The following is a 20,811-nucleotide window of genomic DNA, read 5'->3' on the forward strand; positions in this document are numbered from 1 at the left end:
ACTTCTATGGATACAACATCCGAGGCTAGAGAAGATACCGCCCCCCAAAACAAACACACTCGTACAGAGAACGATGAAGCACAGGTACCCTCCGAAGAGATGACTCGCACCTTCCCGGCATTCATGCAAGAAATGCGTTACGAAATGCAGCTTATGAAACAACAAATAACAGAAATCAACCACACGGTGGAATTAAGAATAGAAACTCATGCAAAGGAACTCTTCCAACCCATCCAACAGCAAATGCACGCACTGAAGGTCCAACTCGATGCCATCATGCAGAAACTCAATGTACCGTAACAATACATTGTCTGTACTACAGTGGAACTGCAGAGGTTTCAGATAAAAACTCCATTCCTGGATAGAAAAGCTCGAAATCCGGCCAGACATAATCGCCCTTCAAGAACCAGGGGAGAACCCAAAACTGTATGGCTACACTACACATCAAGTAAGTCCAACAACAGCCTTCCTTACCCGAAAATATCTTCTGGCGTCACAAGAGGACGCGAATGATATCAGCATCACCTTAAGGATAGGAAGTGGAAAAGAGCATTTATACGTTACAGATGTATAGACGGTATTCATTCAAAAGTTTAGCGGGCGATTTTCTTCGCTTGGCCACACTGAAAGCCGCCATGTCTGTGGCCACTGTGCTAGCGCATGCGCTGTGCGCCCACACCTCGAGAAAAAAAAAAAAAAAAAAACACCGGTGTCCCGTTTGTCGTCTGCCGCATTTCAACCCAATTATCGGTAGTTGCGTCAAGATATATATTATTAATCGCATTCACATTATGTGGTGGCGCTCTACCTGCCATCGATAACTTCGCATCACCGGAGGATGAAACGATGAAACCGCGGCAGCGAACGGCCGGAACGGCGCGCAAAAGTCCGACACTGCAGTTGGCTGCCGCCGTGGATGCCGACGCAAGTGCACCCGCACCGTATCCACGACTTTGTCTGGTAAGTTCCCTCTAATACATGGTTAATTACAAAAACCGAATAATTTCTTTGGAGAGCTGTTTCACGCGTACGCCGATTTAGCGATGGTAGCGAATGCGAGGCCGCTTCCCGAGCCGTGCTGTAACCCGAGCGCTGACGGATCGCAAGCGCCCTTTGAACAAATCCCTCGAGTTTGGCTTCCGTACGGCAACATTTTCTGCATATGCCTTCGGGCGATCGCTTTTCCGCGAGCATACGCGTGACTAGTGTCACTAAATACTTTAGTGACACTACGCGTGATTTATCGCGACTCAGTCGCACGCATACGTGGGCTCTAACGTTTTTACCGCTCTACCTACTCGTGCACGCCCTCGTGTGCCAACATGTTTTCAAATAAATTGGAATGAAAATAGGCAGGCAGCAATATGCGCCACCATCAGCTTCGCAGTTACCAGTCGCGGTCGCACGCTGGATGCCTTGTCGGTTGTTCGTACGAGGGATAAAAAACAGGCGCGCTCTTGTTTTTTTATTTAAATCGCGGCAATCACTGACATCACTGAGATTTTCTTCAGACTCCAATTCCAGAGAAAATCTGCTGTTGCAGTGACCAACCCGTTCCGCTGGTGCCGTGTAGATTCAATGCGCAAGTCTTGACGCAGAAAAATTACTAGGACCCAGATTTCGGAAGTGTAGTGGACGCGCATTTCACGGCGCGCTGAAGGTGCGTTTCTCACGCTCGCTCGGGCGGCGGTTCGCGTTACCGGACCCGCCGGATGTGTGACGCGTGAGCTATCGTGTTCCACGCCTGCGCCGCCGCGCCATCGGGGACCGGGGGGGGGGGGGAGTTATTTCTCTTCGCTTAATAAAGGCACTTGAGTTCCAGCAACCGGTCGGTGTGGTCGCTTTCATCGTCGCTCGTCAGCCGACGAGACATGGTGTCAGAAGTGGGATAAAGTTAGCGACACATCGATCAATTATTAATAGCAATCAGTCTAAGGTGCGTAGCCTGCAAAACACGCTATGGCGGATGGAGATCCTTCTCCCTTCTATCCAGTTCAGCGGCACCGGGCTTCAACCGCCACCGAAATTCGATTTTGGGAACCCAAGCTCTTGGAAAGAATGGGTCTACCAGTTCGACGACTATTGCTATGCATCTGGGCTCTACCAAGCGCCGGGAGAAGTACAGGTCAGAACGCTTCTTTACGACATGGGCTCCCAAGACGCCCGCCGCGTTCTCGACACTCTAGCATTGTCCAGCGAAGACTGGAGCTCGCTAGAAGTAGTTCACCGATCACTTCATCCACCCGGTCAACGAGGTCTACGAAAGTGTCCGCTTCCACCGTCGAACCCAGGGCGAAGGCGAGACCATAGACGAGTTCTACACTGCGCTGCGTACACTTGTCAAAAAGTGCAACTACGCCTCAGCGGAAGGGGAAGAACGACTCGTTCGAGACAGGTTCGTCGTGGGTCTCCGGGACTCTAACCTTGTGGACAAACTGTGCCGAACACAAAAGCTTACCCTTGAAGAAGCAAGACTACAGGCTCGCATCAACGAAGATGCTGTGAAAGCCCGTGCAGCAGTGTTCCAAAAAGAGCCGAATCCTGCTCACGTTGTGGCCGAGGCCAAAGTTCAAAAGCGCTTCCAAAAGCCGCAACATGGCTCGGATTCTCAAGGGAGCTCCGGCAAGCGTGTTACGAAGTCCAACACAAGCGACGCTACCACGAGCTGCAGATACTGCGGTCGGCCAACGCATCCTCAAGCAGATTGCCCAGCTAGGCAAGCCAAGTGCAAAGGGTGTAATCGGATTGGACACTTCGAAGCAGTCTGCGAAAAGAAAAGCAAGAAGAACATGGGAGCTCTCACACTGCACTCCGTAGCAGCCATCACCAGAGCCAAGTTCGTAAAAGTGGCCGTCAACGGACTACGCTAACTTCAAGGTTGACTCGGGTGCGGAGGGACAGTGGTACCGGACTCGTTTCCAGGCATACCGAAACAGCTGCAAAAGCCAGAAGGTGAGCTTACGGGCCCAGGAAATGACTCCCTCACCGTTCTCGGAACATTCCAAGCGAAACTGAGCTGGAAAGGCAGGTCTACAGCGCAAACAGTGTATGTTGTGCCTTCGCAAGACCCGCCGCTTCTTGGATTCCCTGCGATACAGGCTCTCGGAGTTATACGGTTCGTGGACAGTGTAACGGATTCTACCGTCACTTTGAAGGACAGTCTCTTCGATGGCTTGGGCGAGCTGCAAGACGAATACGTGATATGTCTCCAACCAGGCGCCAAACCGTTCTCACTCAGCGTGCCGAGAAGAGTACCGATTCCGCTTCACAAACCAGTTCGAGAGGAGCTCACCAAGCTCGAATCCCAGGGAGTCATCCAACGGGTGGACCGTCCCACACCATGGTGTTCCGGTATGGTGGCTGTTCCAAAAGCAGGAGTAGGCTACCGAATATGCGTTGACCTCACCCGACTCAACGAAGTCGTGCTTCGGGAGCGTCACATACTACCCTCAATCGAGAACATCCTGGGACACCTCGGATCAGCAAAGGTATTCGCTAAGCTCGATGCTACCGCTAGCTTTCACCAGGTGAAGCTTTCAGAAGAAAGTCAAGAACTCACTACGTTCATAACACCAATGGGAAGATTCTGTTTCCAAAGGCTACCTTTTGGAATCTGCTCAGCGCCAGAATATTTTGAGCGACAGATGAGCAGAATTCTGGAAGGCCTCGAAGGAGTTGTGAGCATGATGACGACATTCTTGTCTTCGGAGCACCGCAGCAAGAGCATGACCAACGTCTCAAGCAGGTGTTACAGCGCTTGGAAGAAGCGGGAATCAAGCTGAACCGCAAGGAATGCACGTTCTCTGCAAACCAAGTCAAGTTTCTTGGAGTCGTCGTTAGCGCACAAGGAATCAGTCCCGATCCAGAAAAGGTCGATGCCTTGGCCAAGCTACCAACCCCATCGGATGTCAGCGGTGTCCGAAGACTGCTGGGAATGGCGAACCATGTGGGCCGCTTCATTCCTCATCTTTCCGACATCACAGCACCGATCAGGGCATTGCTTCAAAAGAGAAACTCATGGCTTTGGGGACCGTGCCAGCAAGCTGCTTTCGACAAGCTCAAAAGCTTGCTCAGTTCAGAGGTCTGCATGGCTAAATATGACCCATCGTACCCCACGGTTGTGTCAGCTGACGCAAGCTCATACGGTCTCGGAGCCGTATTGCTTCAAGATCAACCATCGGGAGAACGACGAGCGGTTGCTTACGCCTCACGATCCTTAACGGACACTGAAAGCCGCTACAGTCAAACAGAAAAAGAAGCTTTGGCTGTGACGTGGGCTGTCGAGAGGTTCGACCAGTTTCTGAGGGGCATCGCATTTTAAGTCGAAACAGATCATCGTCCTTTAGTCACGCTCCTGGGATCAGCAGAACTCGACATGATTCCACCCAGAATCCAGCGCTTGCGAATCCGTCTTATGTGCTATCAGTTCACTGTTCTCTACGTCCCTGGCAAGCTGATTGCCACGGCAGACACGCTGTCAAGGGCTCCTATTCAGGGACACGATCCTGAGCGAAGTCAATGGCAGACAGACTCCATCGAGTTATTCATCAGGGAAGTCGTTACAGCAGCTGCCAACCTCATGTCCTCCTGCATGGATGCCTTACGCAAGCACCAAGTGGAAGACGGCATCTGTTCTGGGCTACTCCGCTTCTGTGAGAAAAGATGGCCAGAAAACGTCTCAAAGGTTCCAGTTCATCTAAGGGAGTACTGGAAGGAAAGAGGCAACATCACAGTGTGCGATGGCTTCTTGCTCAAAGATCGCCACATCATTATTCCAAGCCTGATGCGCCGTGAGGTACTTCAGCAAATCCACGAAGGCCACCAGGGCATTGGACGGTGCAAGGCAAGGGCAAGGGACGCAGTTTGGTGGCCTACCCTTAACAGCGAAATTGAGCAGCCCTCCCCCTCTGTGCTTTTACTACATAGCTGCATTTATTACATGGAATGGCGAGTTGATTTTTAAGCAATGCCTTGGGCACAAATGGTATCTAGCAGGTTATTTTATGCACCATTCTTTTTTTAAGCAACCAACCTTCCCAACCGGCAAGGAGACTATTCATATGCTTGCAGGCTCTGTTTTCACCATCCTTGCGTCTGCACATATGTATATTTGTTAAACGTTGCCTGCATACCTTCTAGTCCAGACTTCATATTTGAAACGCGGCAACTGGCCACAGTTGCCGCTTTTCTAATAGAGGCGAAAAGCAGAAATGCCCATGTTCGAGATTTTGGCACACGTTAAAACATCCCCAAGTGGTCAAAATTAACCTTAGTCACTCACTACGGTGTGCCTCATCGCCTGTGTAGTGTCAGTGTGTTAAACCTCATAGTCAATCGAAGTGTTCGTACAAACCTTCTACAAAGCAAGCACAAGCCGTTTTCAACTTTATGTGGTCACTGGTGAACTGACTGTTGTAAGACTGTGCATCGCAGCATGTTTAAGTTCACATGTTACTACTCACTCTTGCAGGTCTGAAGCATGAGATCAACCACTGGCTCTCAACAGCCACTCCCCCAGTCCGGCGAAGTCAACAAAAAGCCATCCAGCCACCACTAGGCACACAAGGCTGCAGAAAAAACTTGGCATAGCGTATGCATGTTTCTGGCCTATTTTTGCTTCTCTTAAGAAGGTAAAGTTTATACAGCCTGTGTTGCTTTTCAGTTTCAGTTGTACAACTTTTTTTGATGTTGATTATGCATTTTCGTGTTGAAACGTATAAAAATGTGCAGTGCCAAAGGGACACTGCACCTCCAAGGCAAACTTCATTTTAGATTTTTTTATCCTTCACCTCCGTAAATGCTGGCATCATTACAGGAGTACTTGTCGAACGTTTTGATGTGTGGGTGTTTGCGTCTGTCCCGAATGCAAGATGGTGTGCCACTGTCCCTTAAAGGGGCTGGACCTACCCCACTTCTGATAATGATGAAAAGCATGTCATAGTCTTCACATAAGCCATATGATGGCCAATTCTTTAAATACGTGTGAACATCCACTGCCTGACTACTCCTTACGTCCCAACTTTCAGCCTCTCATCAGTGCTAGTAAACATCCTACGCGAGGCTGACCCCTTTGCTAAGCTGCACAGAAAAAAGGTCAACCCAACAGCTCAGCCATTATCAGCAGCTGACAATCCTTGTGAATCCTCAGGTGCTGTCAAGTGCACAAATAACTCCGCCATGTAATCACCTTTGTGAGAGAGAAACGAGCCAAGAATGCCCCAGCAACACATCAGTGATGGCCTCCCAGATGGCCGATAGGATTCTCCAGGTACAGCGCGAAGGGGTTTTGAACCCCCTCCCCCAAACATTTTACTATGCTGCACATAAGCAAGTGCTAGCATTCATTTTGGCAAGGCTCCTTCCATTCTCCCATACCTCCATACACCCCCAACCCCTAAAAGTATTTCTGGCTGTACCAACAGTTGATGGACTGTGAAGAATGAGCACCCTGGAAAGAACTAAAGGAGGTGTTTCAGGTGTGCATTTGGAGGTTGTCAGGTGACACACTGTTGAGTCGAGTTGATACGTGCAGCATACCACGGTAGCAATGCACCAAGCATGTGTGATCCTGCATTCAAGGCCAGTGCACTGCAGGCGTATTAGTAACTGCACTTGCATTGGGTCAAATTAAACTACGCAGCTGTTGAGAAAAACAATGGGGTGTACTCACGGGAGCAAAACTCTAGATTGATGCAAGCAGCAGCTGAAAGGCATTACATGCTGCCGCATGAATAAGTGCCTCCTGCCAAAAAGACACTGGCTGTACGGCCTAGTTTAACAGTACGATGTTCATTTCGTGCTTGTTGCTTTGGCTACATGTGGCTTCGGCCTGGTTGAAGCGTTTTAGCGATAGCGGTCAGTAATGCATTGAACGTTTTTTTCTTGACCTCTGATTGGGAGCTTAAGCACGCGACAGGCTTCATTAAAATCAAGTCCTAGCACTTCGGGATTTACACTCTATGCGCAGATTGTGACTATTCGTGAAGGACGAGGTCAATAGAAAGGAGCAGTAAAAAATTCTTTAGGGCCTCATCTGGGGAGAGTGACCATTTGGGCTCCTTTCCTTGGTTGCAGCAAAGCCAAGGGAATGCGAGCTGTGGACCGGCGACCAAGGACAACTCCACCCGGAGCTGGGATTGTGTGCGCTGGACGTTGCGTCGTCGGCTGTCGAGCACTGAGGGCCAAAACCATCGAGGACAGGCGGCCATATCCATGCCAACAGAATCAACCTAAACAACAAGGTGAGCTGGGCAGCTACGGTCTCCCACGGCAAACACACTCAGAGACACATGGTCCCCCAGAGTCAATACACTCACGGCAGACATTCCGATTCATGCTCAGAAATTAACAAAATCCATCACATGCTTGAGTCCATTATCGTTGGAAAAAAAAAAGTTCTAAAAGCAGCCCTAACTGAACTTAAGGGAGTCGACACCACTGTCAACCCCGCCTCTTCCAAAACGTCAGACCAGCATCTCAGGCCATCGTTGACTCCAGCCACAGCAGGTTACCGACCTTGGGGTCCTCAGAAATTGGGTCCGCAGATGCAATGGACAATTCTCCATCTGGCTCTACTCAGTTAAAACACTGGGACAAGAAAATTGGCCTTGGCAAACCCCCCTTGCTTCGGGGTCGGATGATTAGTACGTTACGGAAGGTGTGCTTCAAAATTTTGGAGAACAGATCATGGAAACCCTCGTGCGACATTCAAAGCCATGTTAGCGCAATTTGAGGATAAGATTGGTGCTGAAATCACCGGTCTCAACATTTGCATCACCGGTTCTTTGAGGACGCTGCGTGAAGGGGAATGGGCCCCATAAAATCGACTGCACGTGCGTCTGGCCTCCGTCAGCGGACAGTTCCAAAGTGCTCACCAATCGTCTAAAGGCACATTCCCACTGGTGACTTGGCACATTGCGTGACGTCGCAAGTGATGAGCCAGGCATCGCTTTTTCTCGCTTTGCGAGGGAGGACAAGATCGCTCTAGGACTGAATCCCCTCGTTGCGCCTCGGCAATGAAAAAACCGGATTGCCAATCATGGCTAAGGAGTCAGCTGACGTAGCTGCAAAGGAAAGATTTGTTTACATCCAGCAATGCAAACAATGGTGAGCCGCTGCTGCCGCACAGGGCTGACTGTGCCTGTCGGGTCAGGGGTCAGGCCGGCAAGGAATTTTTCATGCGCTTCAGTTCTTTGGTCAGTGACTTCAGGGTATGCGTGTACTAATCAACAAACAGCGTAGAACTCATCAGTGTGGAAAGTCTTTTCAAATGGCAAACACGGTGTAGGACTTGGAGCGTTCGGAGGCGTCAAAACTTCTGCGTCTGTGAAAAGAAGTGAAATTTGCCGGCCAGGATGCGAGTATTGTTGCATCGAATTAATTACTAAATGCAAAACATGGCTGACCGGCACGTTTCTCCTAAACGTATGGAGCCCTTCTCGCAACACCTCCAAATTGACCAAGCTTTTTTAGAAAACTCTTGAAATTTTCCATTTCGACACATTACTCATTGTCGGTGATTTTAATGCACATCACACTAAGTGGGGATTGCAAGCATGACACCATTAAAAAGCGAAAACCTTTGGCTTGATGCCCAACAAGAAGGCCTCACCCGTACCACTGACCATACGCATCCCACTTGCACCGGAAGTAGTGTGAGCAGTGATGAGCAGCAGTGTGAGCAGCCTTGCCTCACTTTTACAGAACACACGTAAAGGAAGACCACTTTACGCAACACATAAGAGAATCTCGGCAGTGACCACCCGGCAACATCAAACGAAGGTCTGGTAGGCCCGCTTATCCTCATTTACTGAGATGCATTTCAAGGGCTCTGAGTGGTGCAGCGGGATTCCTCACACTCGGTGATTGGTCCACATATCTGAGAAATAACTAACATCAAGGCAAAGGTGGATCAACTGGGCCGAGATGCTGAGCAGGCAACTAATTATACATTTGAAGCAGGGAACCAATGCCAGGTTGACTTGCAGCTTCCCCACATGTGGGAGGCCAAGAGTGGTTTGCAACAGCAACTCCGCAAGAACAAAGTCAGTTGCAACGTGTTTTGTCGCCTGGATTGGCTTGACCAACACATTGAAGAATACTCAGTTATTGTGACAAAATTGGCATGCAGCTTGCGATTGCACCGTGAGAAGCAACTACCCAAGACATGAAACGTCGTCTGATGCTTAATCGATCTCGGTAAGAGCCAAGCCATACATTGATGCAACCTAATGGGGAATTCCATTGAGAGAACAGGAGCAGTGGCATCGTGCAGTGAGGAGTAGGTGACAGAACACTTGGGGGCATGCGGGAGCAGGGCCACTGCACCTGCCATGAGTGCGGCACGCACCCGGAGAGCAGGTGGGAGAGGAAAAAACGACGAGGGGAAAACACGGTCCCGACCGGCTGTATGGGCATACATGATAGCATTTGTCAGGTTAAATAAGGGCGATCCGGCTACACTACTTGCAGTAGCAGCAATATGAGGCCTGTCTGCAAGATTGGCGAGTGAGGAACAGGCGGTATCACTACGAGGGCGTCTCAAATACGACAAAAACCAGTAACAGAGGCTATTTTGCTCATATGCACCATCTCTCGGGGTGAAGTAGAGGTTAAACTGCCGGCTACTTGTTCTTGTAGTCGTTCGTGCGAATCTCCCCGGTGCCGTTCGTTTTTTTTTTCTCTCTCTCTCTCTCTCTCTCTCTCTTCAGCCTTTAGCGTTTTTGAGAACTGAGAACGAATATTTCAGTAGAAGAAACACCCCCGCCCCACGCAGAATCGTTAAATGATGTACAACCAAAGTGGGAAGCTCCTTCACTGGGTCTGTTTACTGAACAGCACCGTTGATTCTGGGCATGGAGTTCAGTGAGAGTAAAGCCCCTCCTATGGGCAGGGCCGCGGCGGAGGGGCTTTAATTTAGAGCAGCCCAGCGGCAGCGCGCGCCATGTCGTCGCTCCATGTACCGTAATTACCCGATTCTAACGCGCGCCCTTTTTCCGGAAAAATAGGCCGAAAAATCACATGCGCGTTAGCATCGGATTCGAAACCGAAACTGAAACAGCAGAAATTTCGTCCCACCCATCGCCATCACCATGTCAAGATGGCGCTAAAGCTTTTAGCAACGATTTTTCGGACGCAGGAACCATATGCGCCTAGACTTTTCTATCGGCGTCTACACAAATCGTCAAATTGTTCCACTTGCGCGCTTGATAACAGCAATGGCAGCAGCGGCTCTCACGCGTTCAAAACGAGCGGTCGGCTGAAGCGTGCGGCTCTGGAGAAGCTCGCGGGATGGGCGTGCGAGGCGTGGGCCACGATCCCATCGACCATGGTTGAATGTTGAATGTTCGTTCAGAAGTGTGGCATCGCGAGGGCTCTTGGCGGCACCGAGGACGAGATGTTCTGGTCAGCGGAAAGCGACGAGGAGTGAGATGAGCGAAATTACTTTGGGGAATAAATCGCCCATTTCTCCCGCATTCGTTTATCTGGGTTATAAAGTTCCGTGCGCGTTACAAACGGAGGTGCAAGTTTTTTGGGTTTTTTTGTCAGAAAAGTCGGGTGCGCGTTAGAATCGGGGGCGCATTAGAATTGGATAAGTACGGTAGCTCAGAGATTTCCCGCCGCACGAACTTTGTCGTGAAAGTTCGCTCCACGTATTCCAGCCTTTAGGCATCCCAGCAATCTCTGCGGAAAAGCATGTGTGAGCAAAGCCGGGCAAAGCACGTGTGGCGGTGTGAAGCATTCGCATGCTCGTAGGGCTCGCTGCCCATTCCACAAAGTTGCAAATGCACGATGGATACTGCCGCGCTCCCCGATACAAGGGAGCAAAACACACACACACACACACAAAGGGGAGGATATGACGTTAAAGGTCATGTGACTTCCTTTGTATCGTACTGTGCTCACTCCGACTTTTCAAGCGGGAGCAGATCGAACTGCTCCCAACTGCTCTCAGAGCACCGAAAGTGGTCTCGCACTACCACTGGATGACAGTGCTCCTACTTCTGTTCGACCACTGAAACACGCCTGCTCAGGAGAGAGCACTTTTAGAGTGCTTTTGAGTGCTCCTGCTCTTCCAATGGAATTCGCCATAAGTGTCATTCCCTATCAGTTTGGTAGCACGGACAAAGAACTACTGAAGGTTATTCAGGATCTTCATATTGCAAGCTGTGCTGCCAAGGTACTGCCTCCCTACTCGAGCCGGAATAATGCCCTCCTCAACATTACTTCGGGCAAGGTACGCGGCTGCCAATACGGCCCTTTGCACAAAACAAAATGTGCTTTTAGGCAAAACGACATCAGGAACAAATGCTTGTAATCTAGGTTATGACTTTTTGGAAGCCCTCACTCATTAGCTCAATATGTGTTGGGATAGAGGCCACATTCTGAAACAGTGGAAAAGAGCCAAAAATATTTTAATCCCTAAACCTGAAAAAAAAGCTTACGATTGAAATTCTCCAGCCATTATCTCTCATTCCATGCATGGGAAAGGTTCTTGAACATGGAGGAAAACTCTTTCTGCATACCATGATCAGTTTCATACTTACACTTTCTACAAAGGTTAAGGCAGCATGAGCTTCAGCTAACAGCCAAACAAGGAGTCGCATTTTAAGCACATTGGACATTAACCTTCCTTGCAGCACGACTTTACAAGTAGCTATTCCAACAACGCGGAGATTGCATCCTCAGTCCCCCTCTTCTCGTGAAACGCACCCCAATTACAACGACGAGCGACGATAGGCCAGGGCGCAAGCTCTGCGCAAACGCTAAGCTAAATGTGAGGACGTGGTTTACAGGGACGCAGCCAACTATTTTCGTCTCGACGTAATATTAGTTGCTGTAGTGAATAACCAGGGAAACTCCATTGCCTCTGGCCCGCTTCATACCCCAGTGGTGTATGAAGCAGCAGCCATTGCACTGGCAATGGTGGCCTTCACAAAAATCAGAACAGTAAAAAAATTCAGGGAAGCTTGCGCTCACGTGCAAGACTTGATCATTGACGGACACAAAGTTGAGTTTTATTGTCGTGGTGCCGTGGTTGACGTCGGCAGGATGGCATTTCATTACCTTACGTTGAGCAATGCCAGAGTGACCTCGTCGTTTTGGTCGACGTTTTCTTGTGCCGCCCTGTAAGCATGACTTATCGTCTCTAGCAGATGCTTTGCACGCCGAGCCTGTCGAAGCACACCGGCCTCTTCCTTTCCTCGGCCATGCCAACTATCTGTGGCCTATCCACTATCCGTGACAAACTATGCACACGTATCAAGGCACGCGAGCATGAATGGTGTGCATTTTCGTAGTATTTTAAAAGCTGCGGACACCATACAGAAATGATTTGCTCAACAGCATCGCTGTTAATTAAAACCTCCAAGTCTGCAATCCTAAATTTCTCCCGAGGGCAGATCTCCGAAGAGGTGTCCGTACCTCTAACTTTTGGCTTCGACCCCGAAAAACGAACCGGCAAGTTCTGGACCGCTAATTCTGGATCTAATCTGGACCGCTGCCCTCTTTGGCATGGCCAGGAGTGAATCCGCACACAACGCCGCTTGTGGCTTCACCGACCTAGCGCACGTCAATCTGGACGGTGGCTTCATCTCACTGTCAGGCAGGAACAGAGTAGTGTCCTACACGGATATCCCCAACCACTGTCAGCTGACCTGAGCCTGTATCCCTCCCAGGAATCTGTTGTTTGGAGACACCTCCAGACAAATTCGTGTCGGAGCTTAATTGTCTACAGCTACTGTTACCCAGGACAGGTAACAGTAGCTGTCCCCCCACCCCCCCTGCAGAGTGCCACAGGTGCCAGGAAGGAGCAGGCCTAGCACACATGCTATGTCAGCGTCCTCATACAGCCACACCAAGTTGCAGTGTTAATAGCAGTGGGAGACCGTACTGCACAGCTCCTACTTGGGGAGAGTAGAACAAGGGTAGGAGCAGTAAGCACCCTGGAACTATCATCACATCTGTCTCTGGCCCTCCAACACCTTTCACCATATGAATTGTTCCAATTTTTACTGCCCCATTTGCTCAATTCTTAGTTACTACCCCATTTTAATAAAAGGTGTATTGAATGTTAAATACTCCAAATCTTTGTGCATCAACCGTAAGTGCATCTATCGCAAGTGCAAGGGGCATGAATAAAAGGGGATGCTTAGAATAAAAAAAAATTACAATGTAGCAGTGAGTGTGAATTTTAGCATGTTTTAGCTATGATGGGCATGTAAATTGCTTTTCAGTGATGCTGTGTGCCAGATACTAAGTTCCCTTCTATGTACACAATGACGAGTTTTTCCCAGCAGAGTCCTGGGTATCGCGTTTACAATAGTGAAAATTCACTATCTGCTACTTATTTTTTTTTGTAGGTCTTTAAGCAAAGCCTGCAAAGCTGTTAGTAGGCAACAGGTTAGTGGGCAACAGGTTAGTGGGCAACAACAGAAAAAGTTTATTCAGCACACATTATGTCATTTGTGATGTCACTGCTTAAAATGATATTTGCATTTTCCTCGTGTTAAAAAAATCACAGCAACTGGACAGTATCATACACAGAAAAGTGTTGAAACAGTTCAAAGAAATAGGGATTTAAAGGCATTATACAGACAGGTAATAGTTTTCTGGTAAATACACAAAGTAATGCCACACTCTTAAACTAAAAAGATAATTGAGATTGATGTGATTTCTCTAACATAGCACGTTAATAACAACTGAACAAGACGACGAGCTGCAGGCTTACAAAATTGCTTCACCGATGCAGTTGTTGGAGTCAGAAAAGAAATCTGTAAATACAGGATGTGTCGAGTACAAATGACCATCAATACCAGACGTGCCCAGTAAGTGCAGTCTTCTGCTGAATGGCAAACACGCAAAAAAAATGACTTGATACACGTAATTTACAACTAAAAACAAACTGCAAAAAATGTGAGTATAATCAGATTGCAAGGTAAAACTGACAGGACTAAATTCCTTGGCAAGTTGCAGTATTTCAAAATGGTTTTACCAATGCTGCAAATATAACCCGTCGCGGTGTCTCAGTGGCTAAGGCGTTGCGCTGCAAAGCACGAGGTGCAGTCACTTTCATTTCCGAGGGTTGGGGTGGTCGGACCAGCGACAAGCGCCTTACCGAGTCTTGCGGCATCTTAAATAACCTTGTACCAGGTGACACAGTGTTGGCTGACAGAGGATTCACAATAGGTGATGCTGTTGGCATCCACTCAGCCAAGCTAGAAATGCCGGCTTTCACTAGGGGGAAATCGCAGTTATCGGCTTGGGACGTCCAAAAAACTCGAAAATTGGCTAATGTCCGCATTCATGTAGAACGGGTGATTGGGCTACTTAGAGGACGATACTGAATCCTGTCAAGCACTATTCCAATTGATCTTGTGACTGTGAAGCACAACGAGAGGCTCACCCAGCTAGACAAAATTGTAGCTGTCTGCGCAGCTCTAGCAAATCTGAGCCAGTCAGTTGTGCCATTCGAATAGGCATTTTCCAGCAAGCCGTGTGCATCAGTTTGGCTGAGACAACAATGTCTAGCAGTTTCCCTTATTGTGTGGGAAATAGGTGGGTGAGGCACGCCGTAGTGGAAGGCTCCGGATTAATTTTGGCCACCGGGGGCAAGAAGGGGGGGGGGGGGGGGGGGATCTTTAACGTGCGCCGAAATCTCGCAGACACGGGCGTTTTTGCTTTTCGCCTCTGTCAGAAAAGTGGCTGGGAATCGAACCTGCAATGTCCTTGGGCCCAGCAGCACAACACCTTAGCCACACAGAAGAGGATGGAATGGGAATGGCCGCAATGAAATGCCAATACTGGGCAACAGTGAAAAGAGCAGCAGGCATCCAATGCCACTGGTTAGAAGGCGAACATGACCATTAAGACAGCCAGGATGCAACGCATGGTTAGTGTGGTGTGTAACGGGTGTGCAAAAAATGTTGTGTGGTGGGCATCTAAAATCACCGCAAACCATGTGTATTTATTGGAAGTATGATTTAGGGACTACCCAGCGATGGGCGTAACAGCACAATGCACAGGCTACTGTACCAGGTAGTGCAATTCCTGATGATTGACTTATTGATGCAATTTTTTGTTTCGATGTAGTATCTTAATTCACAGATGTTTTGGTTTTCATTGTGTGATTTGCAGTTATGTTCTGTCATGAAGATTTTAGCCCTGGTCATCTGTATGAATGCACTCTTCTGTTCAAACAGAACATTATGAGGATTTTGCTCCTGTAGACATGAAAAGCTGTTTCCTGGACTGTTAACCGACGATTTACCTAATTTCTTGGCGGTGAAAGTTTTGATGTGCTGTAATGTGTAAAATAAGCCCTCCGAATTTTCCATAATGTGAAATGCTATTCCACGCAGTGAATGGCAGCACCCATTGCGAGCCTAAAGCAATGGGAGTCTAGATGAAGACATCAAGCCCAATTTTGAACTGTTACGCTCGTGATTTTGATTCCAATGGTTTAGGTAGGTTATTTTTTGTCAGTTGTTACACCACTGTCCATTTTATGCTGCTGCTGCTGCTCTAGTAAACATTCTTCAGCTTAGTTCTGTGTCTTCACAAAAAATACAGGGTGTTTGTAATGCTGCCCAATGTCAGTATTTCTTTCCCTTTTTTGTCCAAGCTGACATTGATGATTGTCGTCGTAGTATGCAAGTTTTTAAGAGTTGTTAATGTTTTGTGCAAAAAAAAATTGTGCATCTTAGTTAGTGACATGAGGGGTCTCAACTCACATCAGTGAGCAAGCAAGCCACAGTCAAGAAGTTCAGTCCCACATGGGAAGGTTGCAATGCAAGAAGGGCAGGGGGGAGGGGGGTGTAACAAATTGTCACCTAATGCTGCCGTTCAAACGAAACAAGTCCTTTCCCACACATTGTAAATATGCTTGGTCATTTCTGTATGGAATTTGGTGTCACCATTCGAGAAACATATCAGTACTGATCTCCAGGATGACTAAAATATAGGCACTGATATTTGTTTTACAGTGATCCTTTAATACATCAAAAGGTCAAAAAAAAATCAAAAGGTCTGCAGGCCACATGTGGCCCGGGTGTTTCACACCCTTGCTTTAGATTAACTGTGCACAATAGGGCATGGCTATGCGTATCAATCGTAACACAAAGAATGGAAGGTTACAAGTGGAAGCACCCACACACAAAAACCGAATGGAATGGGAAAAAATGGTGTTTCCGTGTTCTAGATGCGGAGTGTCTTATGCTCGGGGGTATGTCACTTGTTGACCGGTGGCGACCGTCCGCACACCATCTGTGCATGCGCTCCTCTCCTCCTTTCCAAACAGCTGCGTACTCTCCTCTCCTCTCCTACCGTCTGCGCGCGCTCCTCCTCCGTTCGCTTCAGCTCTCTCGCGCGCATGCGCGGCTCTTCCTTCATAGTCCTTCATTCACTCTCACCCTATAAATCCAAGGAAAGCGTATATATTCCGGGAAAATGTATGTCTCCAGTTCACTGACGTTGATTTCTGTGTTGCAATTTTTTTTTTTAATCCATCCCAGTGAAAGCATGTTGCCTGATTGATCCCCGTAATGCGTTTATTGTGTAATATTATTTTACAATAATTCTGCTTTCATGCTGTTTTCTTTATGAAGGCTGAACAAATCAGCCTAGGCTGTTTTGCCACAATTAAACTGTTTTGTTCTATATTTCAACACTGTTGATGTCCAGTGAAGCGTCATTTTTTTTTTTACCTCCGCTCTGATATTTTGGCCTAATCAGTAATGAACGATCATCGCAATTGTTCATTATACCGTTATACAGTGTCCATTTGGTTTGTGTATAAATTACATTATATTTCTGCTTATCTCTTCTGACTGCTCTTGTTTTACCGTTTTTTTTATGTATTTTTTAACAAGAGGTCCCCCCACAGTGATAAACTATGGGACCTCTTTCTGTATTCTTTACCAATGTATGTACTGTATAATATGCAATCTTCCTAATAAACTTCAAACTTCTCTCTCGTAGTCTCCTCTCCTACAGCCCGTTCAGTGCTGCGCTTGCTTCGCTTGACTCCGAGCTTCTTCAGATGAAGTAGGATGGAAGCAACAGTCCCGTCAACGGGTGCGCTGACGCAATTAAACATAATGGAAACGCAAACGGAACACCCATGACACTCCGCATCCTACTCATGGTTCCCTTCGGGGAGATGGGTGTAATTTTTTTTTGTACCCCAGCAAGGCTCCTTGTCTCTGTTTAGCTCCAAGTAGTAGTGCAGAAGTGACAACAAAAGAGAATCGGCAGACTGCATCGGTGCTCCTGTGACCTACTGCAAACTATCACTAATATTTAACTGATGGGTAATTACATTGTGAACTGTTGGTTGGGTGGTGTTTTATTGATGTGTAATAAAATGTTTCTTGATAGACATGTTCTCATCATGCCATTTTTAATAGTGTCCCAAGCTGCTGTTTGCAGTTACCCTAGGTGTAAGTAAGACAAGTTAACTTAAGCCTTGCTGCTGATGCCCGGAAACACCAATGTTAAGCTTTGGTGGTGCACAAAGAACATGGGTTGGTAAGCTAGTTGGTATTGCATAATGAAAAGTGGGTCTTACAAAGCAATATGAACAAAGGCAGGACAAAGCACTGAACTGTGACTGATTGTTTATTCAAGGAATAAACATACCAATGCGATTACAACCAATGAAAAGGCTACAAGCACATCGAAACCAACACGTCATCTCGCCCCTTCCCTGCTACATAGCAAGGTTTTGATACACGATTTCTTTTTTTGGGAGTGCAACTGAAGGGTCTCTAATGCACACATTATTAAACATTCAATTTTAAGTACGCCTATCAATTCATGTGTGAACTTTTCCTTTTCTAAGCAATGAACGCACTTCCCAAAAAGTGGAACACAAGCGTAACTTTTCGCAGTGTGACAAAATGTGGCCCGATAATTCAATTAAGTCCTTGTGCTCACTGTACAGATCACCATTTCATAACAGTTGAATTAGCCAAAATGAAGGCGATAGCCATGAGTTATCATTTCCTGGCCAGAAACCACGTCTTGCAAAAAATATTCTAGCACATGAAGAGTATGACTAAAATGTTTTTTTTTTTTTATATTCTAGCACATGAAGAGCATGACCAGAATGTGTTTCTTTTTTTTTTTTTTTTTTCATTTTCCACAGTCATTGTAAATTCAAATAGCAGTAGCTGGAAAGGCACCTAAATGCCCATAAAAGGGCACCAGTCGACCTCGCTATTTATTTCTGAATATTTCTGTAGATCAGTTTCGAAGTGTGCTAAACACCATCACTGTATTTAAACCTGCTGCTGCTCACGGATGCCGCAAAAAACGGCACTCTTGAGGCTTGCCCCGCAGGACGCACACCAGCTCTGTGAGGGCGCCGTATTTCTTTTCTAGCAGCTGCATACGCCTGCAATGAAAGAGAAAGAAAAAAAAACGGGCTAAAGTTCGGGGTGAAGCAGAAAGGCACAATTACTTCCATTATGTGCACAATTAGTTTTTCTAAACCAAGCAGGAGCTACAAGTTTTGTACGGAGACTGAAATGGCAGTTCTGCTGCCCCTAAAAACACATAATAGTAAATTTCGCTTAGCGCTGCTGGCGCAAAACAACAGCTTGAGACGACGTTCGTTTCCGGACGGCGTGATCGAACAGCAATTTCTTTAAAAGATATATCGGCCTCAAAAGTGCGCAGGATAGAAGTACCCGAGGTTTTGACCTTTAACTGATGCTCGCCGGTTTCCTCACTCCACCCAAGGACAATCGAAACACAGGGCTTCATGCCCTGCGCTGAGATTGACAGAAGTAAATTGATCGCTGCATGCGATCCAATCACCGCACGAGAAAAAACAAGAAGAAAACACGTTGCTGCTTATGTTCGAGTTATTATCAAAAAAGCAGCCCTAAAAACGGCTTCCCTCAAGATGGCACGGGCGACACATTGGCACTGGGTTTCTCGTGCGCTAAATGTTTCACACTCAGCAAAACAACTCACCTGTGACATTAGAGCGCGGCGGCTGGCCATCAGCTGATCTCCGGCGGCGACTTGATACGCGTCTGGCGATAGGTGGATCGCACTGTACTCAACAGTACTTAGCGTTGAGTTATTACTTTGCGTTCAGTGGGCATCAGTTTGGAAATGATGCAGTTCATGCTGACAAACGACCAATGCGCTAACGATGCAACCTTTGCGCCCCGACCGGCTCGCACTCGCTCGTAGGTGTGCGCAGAGGCTGGGGTTGAATTGCAGATAAGGTTGTCACACTCATGAGCGGAACCATGAATTTTCGCGTAACCAACGCTATCGCGGTGCAACAGACTATCAAGCCACTCGCACACGCCTTGCACGAAAACACAAGCTCATATCGCGGACCGCGACCTGCCTGGCCGCCATGAAGGAGAAGGCCATGAACATGGAGGAACATGGCCATGAAGGAGGAGAAGAGGAGGGCCTGATCTGCGGGCCGTGCGCACAACGTCGCCTAGCAACAGACGCTTGGCCACAGATATGGCGGCGCACGCATGGTTGCCTGTATGTATGTGAATACGCTCTATATAGTCCCCCAAAAGACGATCTGAGCACGATCGGTACCTGTCTGCACCCCCTCAACTCCTAGCGAAAACACATTCTCATGGGTGACTTTAACGCGCCACATACAGCGTGGGGATATTTAAAGAACACAAAAAAGGTCAGCGCCTCCTGACGATGATTCAAAACCACCAGTACATTCTCCACAATGACCTGAAAGAGCCCACACGACCAGGCAACTCCGTGGGGAGAGATACAACCCCAGAGCTCACGTTCTGCTCAAAAGGAATTGGCATACGATGTCAGCACACGGAAGAGTACCTTAACAGCGATCATGCAATTATCAGCCTAATAATCTCCACCACGCCACAACGCATAAAATGGAAAACTGCACGTATAATTGAGTGGGATAAGGTACGTACCATGCGTACTGAAAAAACATACGAGGATATCCAAATGTGGACTACCAATCTACTTAGAGATGTACAGAAGCATACAAAAGTTTCACTCAATACGAAGACGAACCACCAATAGACAGACACTTAGCCCACTGCTGGGAAGCCCGTAACAGTCTTGTCAAGCGGTGAAAGCGATGCAAAACCAACCGCAATCTTAGGAAACGCATTGCAAAGCTCAACAAACATATTCAAGAGTACACGACGCAAGCCTATACGGAAAAATGGCATCGAACTTGCGACCAACTGCACGGAACGATGGGTATGAAGAAAACTTGGTCGCTGCTCCAAGCCCTTATTATTAACCCAACCACCACCAAAACTTCAACCCTACAGAAAATACACCGACTCATCCAAGAGTACGACGACCCCCAAGGACTTCTTAAAACTGTGAAAGAGACCTATATCCCGCCCCGTGTACAACCAAACTATAGGGAATACAGTGGCCCAAATAACCCCTGTATGGATACAGAGTTCAATCTTGCCGAGCTCAATGCAGCTATAAGCAAATGTGCGGGAAACAAAGCACCAGGACCAGACATGATGACGACACCCTATTTACGTGATTTAGGGGATATGGACCGCCAGACACTTCTGGTAGAAATCAACCAAGTGTGGACGGGGAAAAAACCGCTGAATCCAGCCTGGAAAGAAGAACGAATGATCTTCATACCTAAACCAAGCAAAAGCATCGCTGCAAGCAATCTACGCCCTATAACGCTCACCTCAAACGTCCGTAAACTTATGGAACGTCTGGTGCTACAGCGCTTGCACGATCACCTTGAAGAACTTGATGCCATTCCGAACAACATGCTGGGATTTCGACAACATCTGTCGACACAAG

General features: G+C 47.7%; 1 long non-coding RNA gene across 1 annotated transcript; it reads left to right on the top strand.

Annotated features, from left to right (window-relative positions):
• The first annotated feature begins 743 nt into the window (after window positions 1-743).
• Window positions 744-16,976, top strand: LOC144179538 (uncharacterized). Its single transcript, XR_013324277.1, has 3 exons — window positions 744-960; window positions 5,471-5,590; window positions 7,075-16,976. It is a non-coding gene; the product is annotated as an uncharacterized LOC144179538 (long non-coding RNA).
• Window positions 16,977-20,811: the final 3,835 nt, after the last annotated feature.

The sequence above is a fragment of the Haemaphysalis longicornis genome, unplaced genomic scaffold (assembly GCF_048455015.1).
Source record: "Haemaphysalis longicornis isolate Haplotype H1 unplaced genomic scaffold, Haemaphysalis longicornis Haplotype H1 scaffold_4, whole genome shotgun sequence".
NCBI lineage: Eukaryota > Metazoa > Arthropoda > Arachnida > Ixodida > Ixodidae > Haemaphysalis > Haemaphysalis longicornis.